The sequence below is a fragment of the Dipodomys merriami genome, unplaced genomic scaffold (genome assembly GCF_024711535.1).
Source record: "Dipodomys merriami isolate MVZ:Mamm:240054 unplaced genomic scaffold, mDipMer1.0.p SCAF_23, whole genome shotgun sequence".
In the NCBI taxonomy this organism is placed as follows: Eukaryota; Metazoa; Chordata; class Mammalia; order Rodentia; family Heteromyidae; genus Dipodomys; species Dipodomys merriami.
The window spans coordinates 21,605,165-21,626,660 of NW_027203715.1; positions in this window are offsets into that span (position 1 = coordinate 21,605,165).

A 21,496-nucleotide genomic window follows, 5' to 3' on the forward strand; every position below is an offset into this window, starting at 1 on the left:
TATGCGCCATTAGAAATGACAAAATAATGGCATTTGCAGGGAAATGGATGGAGCTAGAAGGAATCATGTTGAGCGAGGTAAGCCAAGAACGAAGAGACAAACGGTACATGGTCTCCCTGATAAGCGGATGCTAAATCCAAAATGTTAGGTGATACGACAAAACTAACAGGACTTAAGAAACAAAGAACTCCCACTCATCTGGTTGAACCACTACTAAATATCCCCATGCTGCTGATCACATATATGGTATATAACATGTGAACACCGTTATATGGTACAGACTGTGATAGACAATTTGCTCCAGGAAAGTTAGAACGAACTTGTGACTTAAAATGAACATCATTATTCCACAATACTGTGAAATTCTGGAAATTATGTAATCACTTAATCACAATAAAAAAAAAGAACCTTGGGGAAGGGAGGGAGGGAGGGGATGGTAGGGGGAAAACAATGGAGGGGGTAACAATGTTCAAGAGGAAGTGTACTCATTACCTCACTCATGTAACTGTAACCCTCTGTATAGTATCTTTACAATAGAATATATATATATATATGTATATATATGTATATATATATATACATATATATATATATACATATATATATAAATACAGAGAAACAATGGGAATGCCACTAGAATAGGCAGGGATAATTTGTGTGTAGAAGATATGGACAAGGGAGATGAATTGCAGTTGATTAACTGGGAAATGGACAGTGACAGAGAAGAAACTATTAAAGGCAATTAATGTGAAGATGGAAGGGGTGCCATGGAAATCTCAGATGGTGATTCTCGTGCAAGTAGTTATTCTTTGGCAAGTGATGATAGGAAACCTGAGCTTCCTAAGGCAAGACCTGGCTTTATTGCTTAGCTGGACTAAAACTGAAGATTCTCCTGCCTCAAGTTCATGAGTTCTGGGATTACAGTCTTGCACTACCACATTCCTGTTTGAAACATTTAACTCTTATGCTAGATTATTGCTTTTTCACCTTTGAACTTTATAAGCCTTACTTCGACATTTCTGGACCTTGCTATGAACATGTGTCTGAATTATGAGGAAAGGATCGTTCCAAAAGCTTCCCATACTGAAACACCTACCTTGAGTACCTGTCAACTCACTCTGCTCATCTGGCCTTTGTGGAGATGTCCCTTCTGCTCTGGTCATTAAGAGGTCTGCCAGATTCTCATCTGCTTACCAGAAGAACACAGAGGTGGAGGGCTTAATATGGCAATGAGAAAGAAGAAGTTTACTTCACTGAAACTTCTGTTATTTGCCTTATTTTTGTTTGTCATGTTTACCTTGCTCACAGATTACATTCTTTTTATGGTATGATGGAGTAATACATTTATTTTCCTCAGTATTTAAGTTTAGTTATTTGTTTTCATTGAGACAAACTTCTGAGAAAGAACAACTAGCCTCATGTTCATTTCCACAAATGGATGTTTTGTTTTTCATATTCCCTTGTAAGACAATAATTATTGGTCTGGAAAGTCAGGAAATAGAAATAGATTAAAACTTTTAACAAGACATATTTATTTGTGAAGTTAGTAGGCTTTGGATTTTTAGTCTAAACTGTGTGTGACTAGTATTCAGTCTGGTCCACTCAGATGACAAACTTTTGGAGGTTTTGCTTTATTTTCTTGGCAAACCATTAAACATTTCTTCAGAGAACATAAAAATCAGACTTTCTTCTCTTCATAGAGTCCACTATGCTTCAGATACTTCATCTGTAATCCTCAGCCAAAATCCAGTGCATTTGCTTTTGATTTATTGGAGCAGTCTAACTGCCAAAAATAAGGGAAACCATGCAGCCTGTCTTCTCTGAGTCTGGATTACTTCCCACAATATAATGTTTTCCCTGTCTTCCAACATTGTTACAAATGGTATTCAATCATGCTCTCTGATGGATGAGTGGGGTTTGTGTGTGTGTGTGTATACACACACATATACATATGTGTGTGTGTGTGTGTGTGTGTGTGTGTGTGTGTGTGTGTGTAACCTCATACATATATGCCACATTTTATTGATCCATTCATGATTTAAGGTTTTTCTAGTTATTGGAAAGTGAGAGACATGAACCTTATCACCCGGTTTGTGGGCAGAGACATGAGCTCTTGGAGCAACAGTCCTGACCCTTGTTACTCTTTTTTATGGTCTGAAGTGGCAACAGCTGATCAAATATTAATTTGTTCATTTTTGTAAATTCTGGGACCTGAATTCAGTGCCCATGCACTGTCCCTAAGCTTTTTTGCTTAAGTCGAACACAAAAACACTTGAGCCACAGCAACACTTCTGCTTTTTCTGGATATGTGGTTACTGAGGAATCAAACCAGGGCTTCATGCATGCTAGCCAAGCACTATATCACTGAGCCAGCTTCCCTGTCCAAGATTTTATTTTTTAAAACTAACATGTAATAGAACAAACTACATGAACAACTATATTACAGCAGGCAAACTCCTTGATTAGAACCATGACATCCCTGGCCAGAAACCTGGGACACCAGGTCTTTGCCATATATCTCCTACGCAGTGAGCTTTTATCCACTGATCAACATTTCATTGGCCTGAAAGGAAGCAGAGTGATGTGTTGTGAAACATGATCCAAGCAGACAGAGGGGGCCTCATTCCTCAATGTCAACACTGAGGATGAGTATTCACTAATCCCAGACCCTCGGGGAGGGGTTGTGCTAGTGGACACCAAGTATAAATTGTGTGGGGTCATAATCCAATGGGAAGATAAGCTAGGCGATTAAGAGATATAACCTTATTGAGAATCACATGGACTCCAAAACTGTGAACTAAAAAAGATCTCTTTGGTTTGATGTTCTTGTTCTAACTTCCTTTTTCTGTACTCTGGCTTCTAAAGCCAGCTCTCATGTGTGAACTCTTCATATGCAATAAAATAAGCCATAAATAAGGCCAAATAATTGGTAATCTTATGGAAGTGAGCCAGGCATAGAATGGCTGTCTGGAGTTTCTTTTCCTATATGAGTTATGAAAATTGACTTATTCCTGAGATACAGAGAACATGATCTATGGCTGAGGGTATTGCTGCTGGATATCACCTTAGAGATCACATTTCAACACGTGGATATAACTATAAGAGAAAAAGTGACCAAGACTTTCATGTTCCCAAAATTATTGCCATACTGAGTGAGTCTGACACATGACATCCCATGACTGTATGGAGCAAGTGAACATTCTTTTGTTTTTAAAACATGTAGTATATACATATATACATGCTTATACACATTACACTGACGTTAACTTTGTCCAAAGTTTTCATTTTGGTTTCAGAGGAAAGTGTTTGGATTTCAGCATTCCAGAAACAGTCTCTCTCTGGGTGAGGATGTGAGAATGGGTCGAAATGATGACTTCCTTCTGTGTTTCTCTGGCAGTGCTGAAAACCAGACCAAGAGCTTCTGGTCTTCAGGTAAACAAATTGTTGATAGAGACTCCCTTCTCAAGAGATGCAATCGTCATGAATAGTGCTCACTGGACACTACAGTTTTACTTCCACAAGTGCCCAGAGCACACGAGCGAATGCTGGAGGGCACAGATGTGGGTGATTCTCCTTTAAGAGGGGCAGAAGGGATGAACACAGTGGCAGGAAATCTGTTCCTCAGCAGAAAGCCTTGCAAAATCTGAACATGACCCTATGTGAGGCTGGCTATTTGAGCACAGTCTTGGACAGGTCATGAGCATCTGAAGAGTGTGGAATGTTCTGCTAAGCCAAAGGTTGACTAGCAGCCTCTCCTTGGAGGAAAAGGATGGTCTAAAAGTAAACACTTATTAGAAATCTCACTAAACCTTGTTTTTTATATTAAGTCAGTTCTTCAAGGCAGAGAAGTGAGAATGGATAAAGGAGAAGGGTCCTAGGACCACTGAATTTTCCCATCTTAGAGCATCATTTTCTTTCTCAACATACAGTAGAGAAACCACAGCTTAATCCCCCAGTCAAGCAGGAACTATATTTTCAACACAGTATATGCCAACATGTTCAGGTTCAGAGAACCCAGTGATAGTGGTTCCATTATATTCTCCACAGTCACTTTTCTCTTTTTTGTGATCGGGTCTAAGTAGGCCTTTGGGCTAAGCTACATGTGTATGCGGATCAGAGGCATATACCAGCATGCCTAGCTTCGTTACTACTTTTTATGTTTTCTGCCTTTTCAAGGTCAGTCAATAGCTCTAACATGGCTCTCTCCCATTTGTCTTCTATTCATGCCCTTACATGGTTCTCTTCGTCTGGTCTAACTGGAGCCATCTGTCTCTAGCCATCATACTGTTATGGTGGCCCATCTTGCTTCTTTCAAGCTAGCTCCATACACATCTGATTGTTACAAGGGAGTCTTTCCTGACTTGTGCTTTTCTCTTTTCAAAATGCCTGATTGTGCAGGACATTGAAAGGAATTCCTGAATTTTCTCAAGAGTGTAAATGACTAATTCAAGGCTGTTAACAGTTTCCCACTTAAACACACAAGTAGTAGGCCAGGATTGGTGGCTCACATCTGTAATCTTCGATACTTAAATCTGGAGGATGGTGGTTCCAAGTCCAACCTAAGCAGAAAAGTCTTGAGATCCCACCTTCAAAATAATCACAAAAGAAGGGCTGTATGTATAGCTTAAACTGACTCTACAATCTCAGCAATAGCTGTCATAGTATAGGTCACTTTGTGCTTCTTGTAGCACAGGGTCTTTAGTCCCAGGTTTGTACTAATAGCAACTCTTTAATTCCAACTTTGCGTATGTGTGTGTATGTGTACAACTTTACACACTCATGCACTTTTTGTGTACATTGAGTATTAATTAAGGTGCAGGTGCTTATGTTGCAGAGACTTCAAACAAATTTGAATCTTTCCAAATACAATGAACCATCAAGAATTCTACCACTGTCATTATTCAGTACAAAGTTTCCATTTCCAAAATTCCATTTCGCTAGATGGTGTTTATCTATCCAAATTTACTTAGTCTTTCCTCTAGTTGACCCTCATCCTTCCATACCATTGCAAATCCATACACTCCCCAGATTATTGCTTACAATGATCATACCATGTTCCTGAAATAAGGATTCTTTAGTGAAAGAATTAGCATTTAATTGTTAGCAAGTCACCTTCTTCAGTAATAACTCACAACGAGCTTAAAATTCTACCCTTAATTTGGTCGGGCTAGGTGGACACAGCATAATAAAATGGACAAAACATCATTTCAATGTCAGGTAGAGCACTATGGGACCTGACCTCATACCAATTTGTGCTAAACATGGCCCTCACAGGTGAGGGCAGAATACCTTTTTGTCCTTGTGGGACTCCTGAATTTCAGGGAAGCAGGACGCTGAGACTGAGCCCAACCCTTACACTTCTCAGATTGCTGGCCAAGTTTCAGAAAAACTCAATAATCTGCTCAAGGAAGGTATGCCAAGCTACAGGTGAAGAAAAGACAGGAGCTAAAAATTTGGCATGGAATTTCTGAGAAGACACCTTTATACTTACTAAGAACTTAGGGCTTTTATAAATGGCTCAGGATTGGTTGTGGTCAGACAGTGTGGGTATGCAAGCCAATGAGGGGACTGGCAATTTCAATACAGTGTCATACAATAGTGACAAAAAGAGAATAACCCCAATTGGGGCTTCACTAGTCATCTACCTGATATCAAAGTATTGTGGCTGACCAGTACTGAGTGTGAACCTGGACTGCTGGGCATAGGACATAGGATGTGAATTGAGTTATAAATGGAGGGATGGGTTGATGAAAATAATTGTCAAAGGCAACAGTACACTCACATCTACCGGGGAACAGTCATAAAGGGACAGTGCACTCAACCATATGAACCCATTAGCACTGCTCATTCTTGGTTGCTGGCCAATCACTTCCTGGCTTATCAAACAGCATGCCATGTGGCAATGGTTTGGTGGACACAGAGGGCTAGCATATAAATATCAGTGAATACCTGGCATGGTAGTGGAGAGAACCAAGTCTTGGCCACCCTGCACTGCTCATTCCCAAGGTTCTCAGCCTGTTAGCTCCTTGTGGCAAACTCACTTCTCCGATGGGAACAGGTGCTGCCTGCAGGCCTCCCTGTTTTGCGCTCCAGGTCTCAAAAGTCCCCCAAAGGCTGGTCTAAAAGTGTGGGATCCTAATGCAGGCAAAGCCCAAGTGTTGGAAGTTCCAATTCATAGCAGTGACAGGGTGCTGCAGAGCTCTGTAATGTGTTGTACCTCCAAGGGAAGGAGGCACTGTTGGTACATGAATGCAACAGGGTTTCCTGATCCTCCCTGCCCAACAGCAGCTGTTCTGGCTTGAGCAGTACAAAGGAATGAGGCATGAGACACCTTGGGGACAAGCACCCACCAGTAGAAGGGTGGCTAGGGCAGGTACATCTACAAAGAACAGTGCCAGTACTGGGGGCTGTGCTCTTTTATCAACTTCTCCACATTTCACTTTTCAAAAACATCTTAGACTTTAGAGTAAGTTTCAACCTATGGACAATTTACATTAGTGTTTCTCTGGACTGTCCCAGCTCTCCCTCAATGCACATGTCATAAAACATATGAATCAAAGCCAGAACATTTCCATTGAAGTCAGATTAGTCACTAAACACAAACCCTATGCCAACCTCACCATTGCCTACTTCTGCCCACCCTTCTCTCACTCAGGAGTCTATCTGGCCCTGCAGATTCCTGCTCTCTTTCCCTTTGAGGAACAAAAGTGCCCACCATACCTCCATGGTTAGACATCGTGAAGGGTTCCACTCAGCATTTGCTGTCTTTGTAGGCATAGATTGTCAAATGTCAACAGACTCTTCCTCTTTGCCAGCAGTCCACAGAGCAACATATGCTACAGTCATCTCAGCGAATCTCACTGGGACACGAGTTCACCAAGCTTACACTTGTTCATGGTACTCGTGTTAGAAGTCAGAGTCTTGTACTTAATAGGTAGGTGACCTATACTCCAATTTTGTGCTGGTCATTTTTAAGTTGTGATCTTGCTTCCTATCCAGGTAGATGCCAGGGCCTGGACTCACCTATTTTAAGCTTCCTATTTTAATGAAGTTGATATGCATGCCTAGCTTAAGAGGAGATGTCACCCACTTTTTGGCTTGGGTTGGCCCTGAATAATGATCATCCACATCTCAGCATCCTAAATAGTTAGGATTACACAGGCGACTCCCAGCTCCAATGTGCCTTCCTTCTCAACACTACCCACTCAGCAATGACTGACAGTTTTCTCTCCTGTTACTCTTACCCTCTGGAATTTCAGAGAGGAGACACACATTTTCTTCTTCATTGTACTCTAATTGCTCCCAAGATTGCCTGAAATTGTACTGTCTATCTCCCCTCATTGTAAGCTCCATAAGGAAATGATACCCCCAGATCCTGGATGTTTATGCATGAGGAGGTAGTTCCCAGTGACACAGAGGTAAACTTAGTTATGAACCCCAAAGGGAAGTCCTGCTACTCCAGCTGTGGGCTGTCAGTTCCTTCTGCAACTCCCTCAGCTACTCCCTCAGCTACAGTCATCCTCCATGCACTCACCACACTGATGGGTATGAAGACAGCATCATGCCAATTGGCCAGGTCAAACTCCGGGCACCCAGTGATGGAGCTGGAGGAGTTGCACTTGTCCCCCTATCCAACCTGACATCCAGTCCCTCCCTTCAACAGGGTTCAATCTCTGTGGATGCTCCTCTCTACAAACTCTCTCAGTCTCTCTCTAGAAGTAAGGAACAGGTATATGTAATTGAGAAAAAGCAAACACAATCTCTCATCATGAATGGGCTAATTTAAATAGTGAAAAAACCCACAAATTTATACTGAACCCCTCTCCCCACTTCTTTTATTTATGTACAGATCTCGAGGCTCCTCATGGGAGGAATGGCCTCCCCAGAGAACACACTGGATACTCTGAGTAGAACAACACACAAACCACAGATTTTAAAGAAATTGTCTAAAATAATTTTTTAACCAAGGTACTCACAGTTGCCCCTCCCATAATCTTGGGAAAGATAACAGTAGAGCAGCCATCTGGATCCTGTCCGAAGTGGTTATAGGGTGTTTGGAACCAAGCGATTTCCTTGGCCCAATCCACATCACAAAGAGGCAATATGGATGCTCCTACTCCAATGGCTGGGCCCTTTACTGCTACAATATTAGGCTTCTTAAACTGAATGAAAGTATTCACTAAATTTCTAAATTAAAAAATATAAATGGGGAACAAGTAATAACATTGCATGTGTGAGCAGATGACAAAAATCTATTCTAGATTGCAAGTTGCCAAACAGAAAACGTGCAAATCATAAAAGCTAAGATTTGTTAAAAAGCCTTCTCCCAGAAAAGGTAGACTGTGGATCTACTGGTTGCATGTTGTAAAAGCTTACCTACAGCCTGGATATCACGCAAAGGTGGCTGCTGCCACCGATTGTAGATAGCCAGAAGTGCTTTGGGTATTTACAGTGGCTCTTGGCCACTCTGACCATTATATGTAGCATTTCCAACTTTCTCTTTGAATACCCAAGGATCATACTGACTTTAGGGCGTTCTTGTGTTGAAGAAAGAAAATTCAGAGTGAACTTGGCACCAAGATTGTCTGGTAGTGACTAAATGGTATTGACTAAGGGTAATAACCTGCCCCTGCTAGGAGACTTTACACATTGAATCTGGAAACAACGGGTATTTTCTAAGGTCTTATAAACTGGACTAAATTAACTTAGGGATATGGAGCTAGACTAATTTAAGACATGAGGTTGGAAAGAAACATCATCAAACATCCCAATGCCTGTATCCCATTATGTGTTGGTGGATGCTACTGGCACAGGAGATTGGAGAGCAAAGCAGACTTGGGGGAAGGTTGCCTTTGCAGGGGACAAGAAATTGCCACAAAGCACAGCCAATGCTTTGTTGGAGTTTGTTTTTACAAGCTTTGTAGTTCCAGGGAGGTTGATGCTATACTATATAGGGAATCTGCTTCTTCCTCCCCTGCCATACAGCTGATTCTGCTTTCAGAGGTGGTTTCTTGTTCTGATTTCACACAGTAGAGGAAAGCATGAACTTATACCTACATATATACAAAGTGATTCTTTTTATGTAGTTTGAGTCTGACCATTGAAGAACAACTACAAGTTTTCATATACAGAGTTCTAAGTCAGGGCTTTACTGAAAACAGCCATTGAGACACTTCCTACTAATTCCCCATCCTCTGAACACTATCAAGATGGAATATAGTCCTGCATCTCCCCTTGCCTCCATGTACCTCCCCACCACAAGTCCTGAGGGTTGAACTCAAGATCTGTTTAGTTGGCTGGCATTTGACTATTTGAATCACACTTCCAGTCCTATCTTCACTAAGCAGTTGGAGGCTCAATTTTTACAGAGTTTTCTTTTTTGGGGGAGAGGGTCTGGTCGTAGGACTTGAACTCTGGGCCTGGGCACTGTCCCTAGCTCTTCAGCGCAAGGCTAGCGTTCTACCACTTAGGCCACAGCGCCATTTCTGGCTTTTTTTTCTTTTTGCGTATGTGGTTCTAAGGCATCAAACCGAGGGCCTCAGGCATGCCAGGCAAGCGCTCTACCACGGAGCCACCATCCCAGGCTTTAACAGACTTTTCAAATTGAGCTTGCCAAGATCGTCTGGATGGATTTTAGACATTTGAGTAGCTAGGATTACAGATGTGAACCACCTGTATCCCTCTAGATTATATTGTAAGGAGGGAGGTTGGGAGGTTTATAAAGAACACAGGAGTACAGGGCTTGCAGAAGAAGATTCCAGCAACTGGTGTGAGGTGTAGTCCATTAGGTGAGGCCGACCTCATCTCAACTTTGCCATTTTCCCCCAAGGTTAGTACTGTTTTTCCACTGCAAGAATTAATTATTTTAAATTAGCAAGCTACACTAATATCTGAGTATTCTAAATGAGATGGCACAGGCCTTGTTAGAAAGTTCACACTGCGGTTTAATGATAAATCTGTGGTGCATAAAGACATAAGAATCAAAAACTGTCCACTATTCCATGCTTTTCCCATGATATATTTGTACATATATAAAAAATTATGGTCTCAAAGTCTATGATGAAAATCAATACCAGGATTGATACAGGATTGATACATTGTTTTATAACTGCAATTTCTATTTTTGCCTGGTGTGATAATAATGTCAAATGAAGTTATGTCTCTGTTTTAGAGATCCATGCTAAATTTACCATCAGCCCTCCTCAGAGGAAGAGTGCCATGATGATGTGTGAATTCATTTGTAAATATGAGTTGAACAGAAACTCAATTTGTTAAAACACAGCGACCCATCAAAGCTCTGTAGAAATGACCTGTCAGGAGAGACCTCCCCAGGCCACAAAGCTATAGTTTCATGAATTACAAAAATCCAGCTGCAGTATATCTAGCGGTAAGAGATCATGGTGGACCTAAAGAGGAAAATGTGTAAACTTTGTTAAGTATATATAGGGTTTTGTTTGCTATCCATGGGTCTTGAACATAGGGCCTGGCCACTGTCTCTGAGCTTCTTTTTTATTGTGAAAATACCATACAGATGGGTTACAATTACATGGGCAAGATAATGAGTACATTTCTTATCAAGCATTGTTGCCTCCTCCTTTGTTTCCCCATACTATCCCTTCCCCTCTCTACCCCCCACACCCTCCTACCACCACCACCCCACCCACCCCAGTCCCTCACCCGACCAAAGTTGTAAAGTTTGTTTTTCAACATAACGTCTTGTACATCTCATTGTTGTAATGAGTCCAACTCTAACCCAATTTAAACGATTTGTTTTTTTCCCTTCCCCTCCACAAATTATATCAACATCAAATACAGTGAAAGCAGGGCTTATACCATGGTGGAGGTACATACAAAGCAATAAAGAAATCATCTTTTAAGTATGTTGGAAACAATCACAAGAAAGAAAAAAAGACATTTGAATCCTTATCTTGGAGTTCATTTGAACTAACATCAACTTGTCTGACAGTTTCTGTTGTCTTAGACATATACTAGTTATTGCAAATAAGGGAAACTATGGGACCTATATTTCTTTGGGCTTGCCTTACTTCACTTAATATAATTTTTTCCAAGTCTTTCCATTTCCTAACACATGGGACAATGTCATTCTTTCTGATGGAGAAATAGAATTCCAAGGCTAGTCTTCTACCGAGTTCCAACAACACTTCCAGTTTTTCTGAGTAGTTTATTGGAGATAAGAGTCTTATAGACTTTTTTTTTCTGGGCTGGCTTCAAACTGCAATCCTCAGATTTCAGCCCCCTGAGTAGCTATGATTACAGGCATGAACTAACAGGCTCCTGGTTTATATATATATATATATATATATATATATATATATATATATATATATATATATATATATATATATATATATATATACATATATATATATATATATCTCTTTAAGAACTTACAATTAAAGCCCACAAAGATTAAAAGGTGCACAATGCAGCATACTCAATTTTTATTTTTTCCCACTGGATCATCGGTTAACTGAGTTAAAGATTTGCCGCAAAATTAGTTTATGAAGACAGAATTCCTTCTGCAAAGACCCTTGACATGGTCAGATAATAAGTCAGACCCTCATAGAAGGGAGTAGGAATTGTCTCGGAAAACCAGGCAACAAGATCTGAATTAAGAAGTAATGTGCTGCCTTCCTCAGCTTACTCAGCTTTATTATCTGAAGAAGGAAGGATTGAGTGGGAAGAGGTCAAGTTCTAGGGGCAGTTTTGGGGTTTATTTTGCTCTCTCTCCAAATCCTCTAGTATCGGACTGCTGACTAATAGCCTCTTCCTTTGAAAACTCCCCACGTTATCTCACTCTATCATGAGAGGAGATCTCACTTCTGTGGAGAGGAGCTTGCTTTTGCATCCTTCAGACACATAGTCTGCAGACATCAAAAGACCAATGCTACAAATGGAACCCAAGCTACTCAGTTTTATAAATGATGTAAGGGCCATTTTATGACAATGAATCTGCAAACTGACCATCATCAATCCAATAGTTGAAATAGCAGCCCTAGACAGTGGATGATGTAAGATGTTATTTGATCTGCATTCTCACTTCCCTTCCTTTCCATTTTGGATATTTGCCACAATGTGGATCTTAGCATCAAAAAGTTTAAGAAAGTGAGACATGACCCCAGAGAAATAAGCAAAAAAAAAATATACAGAAAGATTGTTTTGTGTAATGTCCTCTTAGGCAAATAAAGTTTTTTTTAAATGAAATGAGTAAGAAAGAAAAAGGTTAAGTGAAATTGTTTTAAATAAGTATTTTTTCTGATTCTCCCATATTCCATTAAGAAAAATTCTCGTGACAAAAATAGATTCACTCAAAGCAGCAATAACGCAGGTTTTGCAGAAGCACAATGTTTCTCTTTCCTATAATATCAGCTGAACCTTCTGTGGGAGCCAGGAGAAGAACATGGCAGTGGGACGCTGGTAGAAAAAGTAGAAGTGAGGATCTGATGAAAACATGCATCGAAACTCACCTAAAAGTGCAAGAGATGCGGTTTCTGCTTAACTATCTGTATCTATCATTTTTCTTTTTCTAATCCCAGTTCTACAAGCCTCAGCCACTGTCAAGGTCAGATGTACAAAGTCACCACAGAAGACAATGGTGTGTGTGTGTGTGTGTGTGTGTGTGTGTGTGTGTGTGTGTGTGTGTGTGTGTGTGCGCGCGTGTGTGTGTGTGTAAAAAGTGAGGCTTAAAGTCATGCAACATATCCTAAACTATGGTTTAACAATAAGCAGTGTCCACACATTGATATGAGGTTTTGAAAGTCTAGAGCAGAATTATATCCACTGATTAAGGTTTATAATTTCAAGTCAAGTAATAAGGCAGTGCCTTCTAGTACTACATCACAAAACTCCAATTAAAGAACCCAGAATAATAATGGGATTATAGCATTTCAAACCACAGGCATGTTATTCTGGGGAATAATAGAGATGAGGAAGACTGAGGTCCCAGGCTAGTGTAGGCAAAGGGTTAACAAGAAGACCTTATCTCAAGAAATACTTCTGGCTAGGTGGTTCATGCCTGCAATCCCAGCTCTGAGGGAGGTGTATGGACTCAATGCCCAAAAATTACTTTAAATACTGAAAACAAGAAGCGGGCTGGTGGTTTGGTAGAGTGCATGCCTAGCATGTATAAGGCTTTGAGTCCAATCAAACAACAATACTATAAAAAAAGCAAACAAATGTAAGATGTGCTCATTAGATGGATTCAAATACCTATGCAAGAAGCCATAAAAGTACGGCTTCTTTCCACTCTATAAGAAATATTTAGAATTTGGTGAAGTTATGAGAAGTGTGCAGCACAAGTACTATGCAGCTGTACATTATCTATACAGCACTCTTAATCACCATGCCTGAGCACTTGCTGGATTTCACTTAGACTTAAAATCAGTTATTGGCCTCTGGTAAGCAGACATTTATGTCAGACCCATAGAAAGAGCAGATAAGTTGATTGAGTCAATTGAGTTAAATGATAGACATCTGGAAACAACCTGCTTAAACTGTATACAAAGGAAAACCACCAACACTAGAACTTAATATTTGGTTATTCCCAGTGCAAATTGAGATGTGTGCAGTTGTAGAGCTTTCCTGGCCTTTGCATGCTGGCTTTTCAGATACTAGTCAATGTGCATGCTTAGAAAGCTCCATTGCTGTGTGCTCTGCCACAACACTAAGACCATTAGTGTTGTAGGATGATAGGGAAACTCCTCACAGAACACAACATAGCCATTGTTATCTTGCACGAATAAGAAAGCTGTCAAGCTGGGCACCAGTGGCCCATGACTGTGAACCTAGCTACTCAGGAGGCAGAGATCTAAGTATGGCAGTTAAAAACCAGCCTGGACAGGAAAGCCCTTGAGATACTTATCTCCAATAAACCACCAGAAAACTAGCAGTGGCACTGTGGCTCAAGCGATAGAGAACTAGCCTTGAGCCGAAGAGCTAAGAGACAGTTCCTAGGCCTAGAGTTCAAGACCAATGACCAACAAAAAAAAGAAAGAAAGGAACAAAGAATAAAGAAAGAAAGAGAAAGAGAGAGGAAAGAAAGAAAAGAGAGAGAAAGAAAGAAGGAAAGAAAGAAAGAAAGAAAGAAAGAAAGAAAGAAAGAAAGAAAGAAAGAAAGAAAGAAAGAAAGAAAGAAAGAAAGAAAGAAAGAAAGAAAGAAAGAAAGAAAGAAGAAGGAAGGAAGGAAGGAAGGAAGGAAGGAAGGAAGGAAGGAAGGAAGGAAGGAAGGAAGGAAGGAAGAAAGGAAGGGAAAATTGAAAAACAGAAAGACACCTGTCAAGATGAGAGCTATGGCAAAGCTTCAGCCTCTGCAGATAAAGACATCCTGACCTGGGATATGGCTCAAGGACAGAGGAATTGCTCTTAGTAAGAGAAAAATTTTCCACTGAGCACATACCACTAGAATGCAGCAGATGCCCAGCACTTGCCTACTGCCCCAAGTCCGTGTGGCCAGAGTCATTAGCAGCCTAGCTGCCAAGTCCCCTCTGCTTCCCACCTCCTGGGAACATTGTGGACCAGCTCAGAAGGAGGTTTCAGAAGAGCATAAAGAGCCATGCAGCAAAGCAGTGGTGCAAAAGCACAAAGCACATGTCTCTCACCTCTGGGTTTACAGTTATTCTCAGATGATTTGTGGATAACAAGACTTGGGGGAAGCTTCCTGAAATTACTCTGTATCCATAGGCACTCTTTGTCTGCCTCACACTGAAAGGCAACAACTTGTCTAAAGGCTGGTCTCCTCTGTCGCCAATAAATTCCTTTTCCCAGTCATCACTCCTGTAACAGACATATGTATGTTGGCTGATAGCACATCCTTGAATAGAGATGTACCTGCCAAGGTTTTGAAATCACAGTGGTCTGTGAAGTCCTATCACCAGTTGTCTTCCACTATCATCTCAGAATTAGACCCAAAGCGGGTCGCAATTCCAGGACTTACCAACAAAACACTGTCCATATGAGAACCTTGTCAAAGTCTACTTAAAGATACCTTTTAGTTTAATTCTATGTCTGACAGAATAACCACCCCCTACTTTTTTGGTCTAGGATATGTACAGCTCTAAACTGGGAGACTTTTAGAGAATGAGATTAGAGAGAATGGGTCTTCTGGACAGGATCTGCTATAGGTATGACAAGGTGGAAGGAAAAAGGAAACAGCGTAAGGAAATATGATTAACAAGGCCGAAGTGGTCAAAAGAAATCTCTCCAATGCAAGAAGGTCCTTCTGACAAACCTGTTCTTGTTGGGCCACGGCCTGGTATGGTGGTGCCACTTTAGACTCTGGTCCCATTAGAGCAACATACATGTCAGGGCTTCTTCATTCCAGGGCCTAGGATGACTACGAGAAGTTCATTCCCTGTTCCTACCTCTGCTTTCTAAAAGGGTACATACATCAAGGGGCTCTCTTCTTTCCCGCTACAAACATTCAACCAGTGTTCCCTCATGACACAACTCTTCAGTGCCAATCTGGGTGTTTTTCCATGAGTCCTAATATTTTGTCTTCTGAGCCTAACATTTGTTTTTTGTTTTTGTTTTTTGTTGATATATTTTTTTTACATTTTATTTTTATTTTATGTTTTTTCTTGCTGCAAAAATTAATTTTATTTAATGTGCAAATACTATACAGAGTTGTTACAATTACATAGGCAAGATAGTGAGTACATTTCTTATCAAGCATTGTAGCCTCCTCCTTTGTTTACCATTCCCATCCCTTCCCATCCTCCCTGCCCCCCACCCAATCCCCCTCCCTCAAGTTGTAAAGTTCGTTTTTGACATGACGAATTGTACTTCTCATTGTTACAATAGGTCAACCTGTATCCTTATTTGAACGACTTCTTTTTCCCCTTCCCCTCCACAAATTATACCGACATCAAATAGAGTGAAAGCAGGGGTTATACTGTGGGGGAGGGACATACAAAGCAACAAAGAAATAATCTTATAATTGGGTAAGAAACAAATGCATGAAAGAAAAAAAAACATAAAATACATATCTTAGGGTTCATTTTCCAAACATCTCCTTATCTGACCTTTTCTGCTTGACGCATATATATACTAGATATTGCAAATAAGGGAAATCATGGGACCTATGTTTCTTTGGGCTTCACTTACTTCACTTAATATAATTTTTTTGAGTCTTTCCATTTCCTAACAGATGAGGCAATGTCATTCTTTCTGATGGAGGCATAGAATTCCATTGAGTATATATACCACATTTTCTTGATCCATTCATCTACTGAGGGGCATCTGGGTTGGTTCTAGATCTTAGCTATGGTAAATAATGCTGAAATAAACATAGTTATGCTGGTAGCTATAGTGTGGTCTTGTTTGTAAACATTTGGGTAAATGCCCAAAAGTGGGATTGCTGGGTCATAGGGGAGTTCTATGTGGTGTCTTTTGAGGAACCTCCATACTACTTTCCAAAGTGGTTGAACAACTTTACACTCCCACAAACAATGAAGTAAGGTTCCCTTCTGTCCACATCCCCTCTAGCAACTATTGTTATTAGAGTTCTTGATTTTTGCCATTCTAACTGGTGTGAGTTGGTATCTCAATGTTGTTTTGATGTGCATTTCTTTTTATGGCTAGGGAGGTTGAGCATTTCTTCCTGTGTCTATTGGCCATCCTTCTTTCTTCTTCAAAGAAGTTTCTCTTTAAGTCTTTAGTCCACTTATTTATTGGGAAGTTGTTTCTTTGAGGATTTGTTGTTGGGGGATTTAATTTTTTGAGTTTGAAGTATATTTTAGATATGAGACCCTTGTCCGTTGTATGACTAGTGAAGATCTTCTCCCAATCCGTGGGCTTTCTATTGATCTTGCTAGCTATGTCCTTTGTCATGCAGAAGCTCTGCAACTTTATGCAATCCCATTTGTCCAACATTTCTTTGATTTGTTGTGTTTCTGGGTCTGTATTAAGAAAATTTCGGGCAGCGTCAAGGAGACCTAGGGTTTCTTCTATTCCATCCTGTAATGTTTTCAGTGTCTGCTTTGACTCCAAGGTCATTGATCCATTTGGAATTGATTCTTTTCCATGGTGATATATAAGTATCTAGCTTTAGTTTTCTACAAGTAGTTAACCAGTTTTGCCAGCACCATTTACTGAAGAGGCTGTCTTTCTTCTATTCTATTTTTTTATCTCCCTTATCGAAGATTAGATGGCTATAGGTCTGTAGGTTCATTTCTGGGATTTCAATTCAATTCCTTTGGTCCTGAGGTCTGTTCTTGTGCTAGTAACAAGCTGTTTTGATTACTATGGCTTTATAGTAGAGTTTGAAATTTGGTATTGATATTCCTCCAGCAGTGTTCTTTCCGTTGAGGAGCGTTTTTCCTATTCGGGGTCTTTTATTGTTTCATATGAATTTTTGGATTGCCTCTTCTATTTCCTTGAAAAATGAGGTTGGAATGTTGATAAGTATCACATTGAATTTGTAGATAGCCTTGGGAAGTATTGCCATTTTCACGATGTTAATCTTTCCAATCCAGGAGCATGGGAGTTTTTCCCATTTTCTAAGTTCTGTGTTGATTTCCTTTTTCAAGATTTTAAAGTTTTCATCATAGAGGTCCTTCACTTCTTTGGTTAAGTTAATTCCTAGGTATTTTATTTTTTGTGGGGCTACTACAAATGGAGTTGCTTTCCTAATTTCAGCCCCACTTTTCTAACATTTGTTACCTTTTCCTCCTTTTGGTGCTGAGGACTGAACAGAGAGTCTTGTGCATGCCAGGGATGTACTCTACCATTGAGTTGCATCTTCACCCAGAGCTTTGCGTATCATACTAGTCAAGGACTCTATTAAGTATTTGATACAATTACCAAGGTACATGAGAATAAGGGAGATGCTGCACTTAGCATTTGGACAAAACAATCACCCTGTCTATAGGAGTCACCTCAATGTTGGCTTGTGTGGCAATGAGTGCAGACCTCTGGCTGGGAGGAAACAAAAGCCATGCCTGAGAAATATATGGTGATCTACTGATATAATTATCAAGAAGAGTTTTCTGAGGGGTGAGGCAAGAGTTATTAATTGTGAAACAAGAACTACTTCATCAAGAGTGTAAACTAATAATCCAAAGACACCAGAAAAGGCTCATAAATGAGTATTTAAGAGAAAACAAAAAAATATTCTTAGTCATTTGTTGTTGGGGGATTTAATTTTTTGAGTTCCAAGTATATTTTAGATATGAGACCCTTGTCCGTTGTATGGCTAGTAAAGATCTTCTCCCAATCTGTGGGCTTTCTATTGATCTTGCTAGCTATGCCGTTTGCCATGCAGAAGTTCTGCAACTTTATGCAATTCCATTTGTCCAATCTTTTTTTGATTTGTTGTGTTTCCTGGTCTCTATTCAGAAAATTCCGGGCAGCGCCAAGGAGACCTAGGGTTTCTCGTATTCCATCCTGTAATGTTTTCAGAGTGTCTGCTTTGACTTCGAGGTCTTTGATCCATTTGGAGTTGATTCTGGTGCAGGGTGATATATAAGGATCTAGCTTTAGTTTTCTACATGTAGTTAACCAATTTTGCCAGCACCATTTACTGAAGAGGCTGTCTTTCTTCCATTCTATTGTATCAAATCCTCAAAGAAACAACTGCCCAATAAATAAGTGGGCTAAAGACTTAAAGACAAACTTCTCTGAAGTAGAAAGAAGGATGGCCAATAGACACATGAAGAAATGTTCAACATCCCTAGCCATAAAAGAAATGCAAATCAAAGCAACATTGAGATACCAGGTCACAACAGTTAGAATGGCAAAAATCAAGAACTCTAACAACAACAGATGCTGGAGGGGATGTGGACAGAAGGGAACCTTACTTCATTGTTGGTGGGAATGTAAACTTGTTCAACCACTTTGGAAAGAAGTATGGAGGTTCCTCAAAAGACTTCACATAGACCTCCCCTATGACCCAGCAATCCCACTTTTGGGAATTTACCCAAATGTTTACAAACAAGACCACACTAAAGCTTCCAGCACAACTATGTTTATTGCAGCATTATTTACCATAGCTAAGATATGGAACCAACCCAGATGCCCTTCAGTAGATGAATGGATCAAGAAAATGTGGTATATATACACAATGGAATTCTATGCCTCCATCAGAAAGAATGACATTGCCCCCTTTGTTAGGAAATGGAATAACTTGGAAAAAAATATATTAAGTGAAGTAAGCCAGGCACAAAGAAACACAGGTCCCATGGTTTCCCTTATTTGTAATATCTAGTATATGTATGAGTCAAGTGGAAAAAGTAAGATAATGTGATGTTAGGAAAATGAATCCTTAGATAGGTATCTTAATGTTTTTTTTTCTTTCATGCATGTGTTTCTAATGTATTTATAAGATTATTTCTTTGTTGCTTTGTATGTCCCTCCCCCACAGTATAACCCCCGCTTTCAATATATTTGATGTCATTGTAACTTGTGGAGGAGATGGGGAAAAACGAGTCGTTTAAGGATTCAGGTGGACCTGTTGCAACAATGAAAAGTACAAATTGTCATGTCAAAAATGAACTTTACAATGTCGGTGGGGGGTAGATGGGGAAGGATTGGGTGGGCGGGGAGGGGGGAGGCTGGGAAGGGAGGTGAAGGGTAAACAAAGGAGGAGGCTGCAATGCTTGGTAAGAAATGTATTCATTATCTTGCCCATGTAATTGTAACCCCTCTGTACAGTATGTTCACAAATAAAATAAAATTTAAAAAATATTCTTAGTCAAATACTGGTAGATATGCTAGGTGGGACCTCCATCACAGCTTGGCCTCAATCCTTAACCCACTGAGGAGTGAGAGTGCTTTGGCCAGACCTGCCTTCAGTTCTGACCCAGTAGCCTTATTGGGTTTGGGGATCATCCAACCTGATCAGTTCCAGTACTAGAGACCCAGGAATGTCAATTTGCTGGCCAACACCTACTCCCTAGGACTTCCACATTAGAAGCTAATTGCACTTTGATATGCCTTGGGGCAAGGACAGAAAACATCTTGCTTCTAGTCACAGATCACCCCCTGGGGAAGTTTACTTTCTAATGAGTGAGATCAGCTTGGCTTAAAGATCTATACCCCATCATCTCCACCCTACTCCAACCTCAGGCCTGGTTGAGGAAAGCTTAGGGAAATTACTATTTCCCAACTTTACTAGCAGCAAGGAACTTGCACCTCACCCAGTAGTATCTTTTCCTTAGAGCTTTCTAAAAGTTGCTAAATTCCCATAGGTCCTGTTTCTGAATAAAAAGGGGCTTACAGGTTATTGGTGGCCATGGAGGAATGCCTGGCACAGACAACCTACCTGAAGCCTCACTGCAAGAAGAGTGAAAGATTCTGGCAAAAAGAACCCTTGACTGATGTGGCCTCCTGTGAAAACAGAAGTGTTCGACCTCTTCCTGGCCATTGTAGGTTCTAAGCAATTGAGATTTCCATCTTACTCATGTAAAGTAACCATACCCAATAGTCTAGCTCCATGCATCCCTTTTGTCCTTACAACTCCCCCCTGGGGCTCAGATAGCTTTGAATGCTGGAAAAGTGAGTATGAGAATGGGTCATTGGGCCATATCTCCCCTTCTCTCCTTCACTTGGAAGGACAGAATCAAGCAGTTCTTGATACACTATGGGGCTGGTCAGCTTTTCACTCCCTCAAAGAGCTAGACTCACTTCTGTCCTTAATGTTGCCAGATGCCTTGAGAAACTACCCTGGCAACCAAGATCTTGCACTCATCCTGTGAGTTCTGCTTCACTGTAAACTGAACTGTAAGCACAGGGATCGGGGTTCCTGCTACAGTTTCTGGAGAATGTGACTGCAATCCCTCTGATGGGGCATGAGACAAGAACCTATCATTGTGTGAAGGAGAAGTAGATCTCTAATGGCCAGTATTCATAACTGCCTTTTGTGGTTCCATTCCCAAAGAGGAATGTGTAATGGGTGGCAGGTATAGCCAGTCCTGTGTCAGAATAAAGGAGGAAGAGGCCCTGCTACCTCAGTGCCCAGACAAGCCTTGAACGTCAATCCTGTCAGTACTCCAAACATCAAATTGGTACTAGGAAAATTGTAACATTTAGTTTTCGTTTTCTTTCTCTTCAAACTGCTTTTTTGCTACTGGCATGCTATTGAGAGATTGCTAACTTTAAAACTGGGCCAGGGAAAATAAAAAATATTGGCATTTGTCATACTCCTCTTCAAAATAGCAGGAATACCATGAATTTGAAACTCCTCTTGAGCACCAGGCCTATATTGCTAAGATTAAATCCTGCTGGCCACCTTTATATTTCAAATACATTGAAAGAATAAAAGGGATTCTTAAGAAGAATAAGGACTAAGAGTATAAAATGTATACTTCTTTATTTATATAAATAAGGCTTTCATACAATTATATTTAAAAGAAATCTGTATTTTTACATTCACCACCAGTGAGTTTCTGACAGGAAAGGCTGTGCATAATGATACACAGCAAGGATCCCACTCCAGGACAACAGGAGCTCAGGAAAGCACCATTAATTTGAGAAGTAGGCA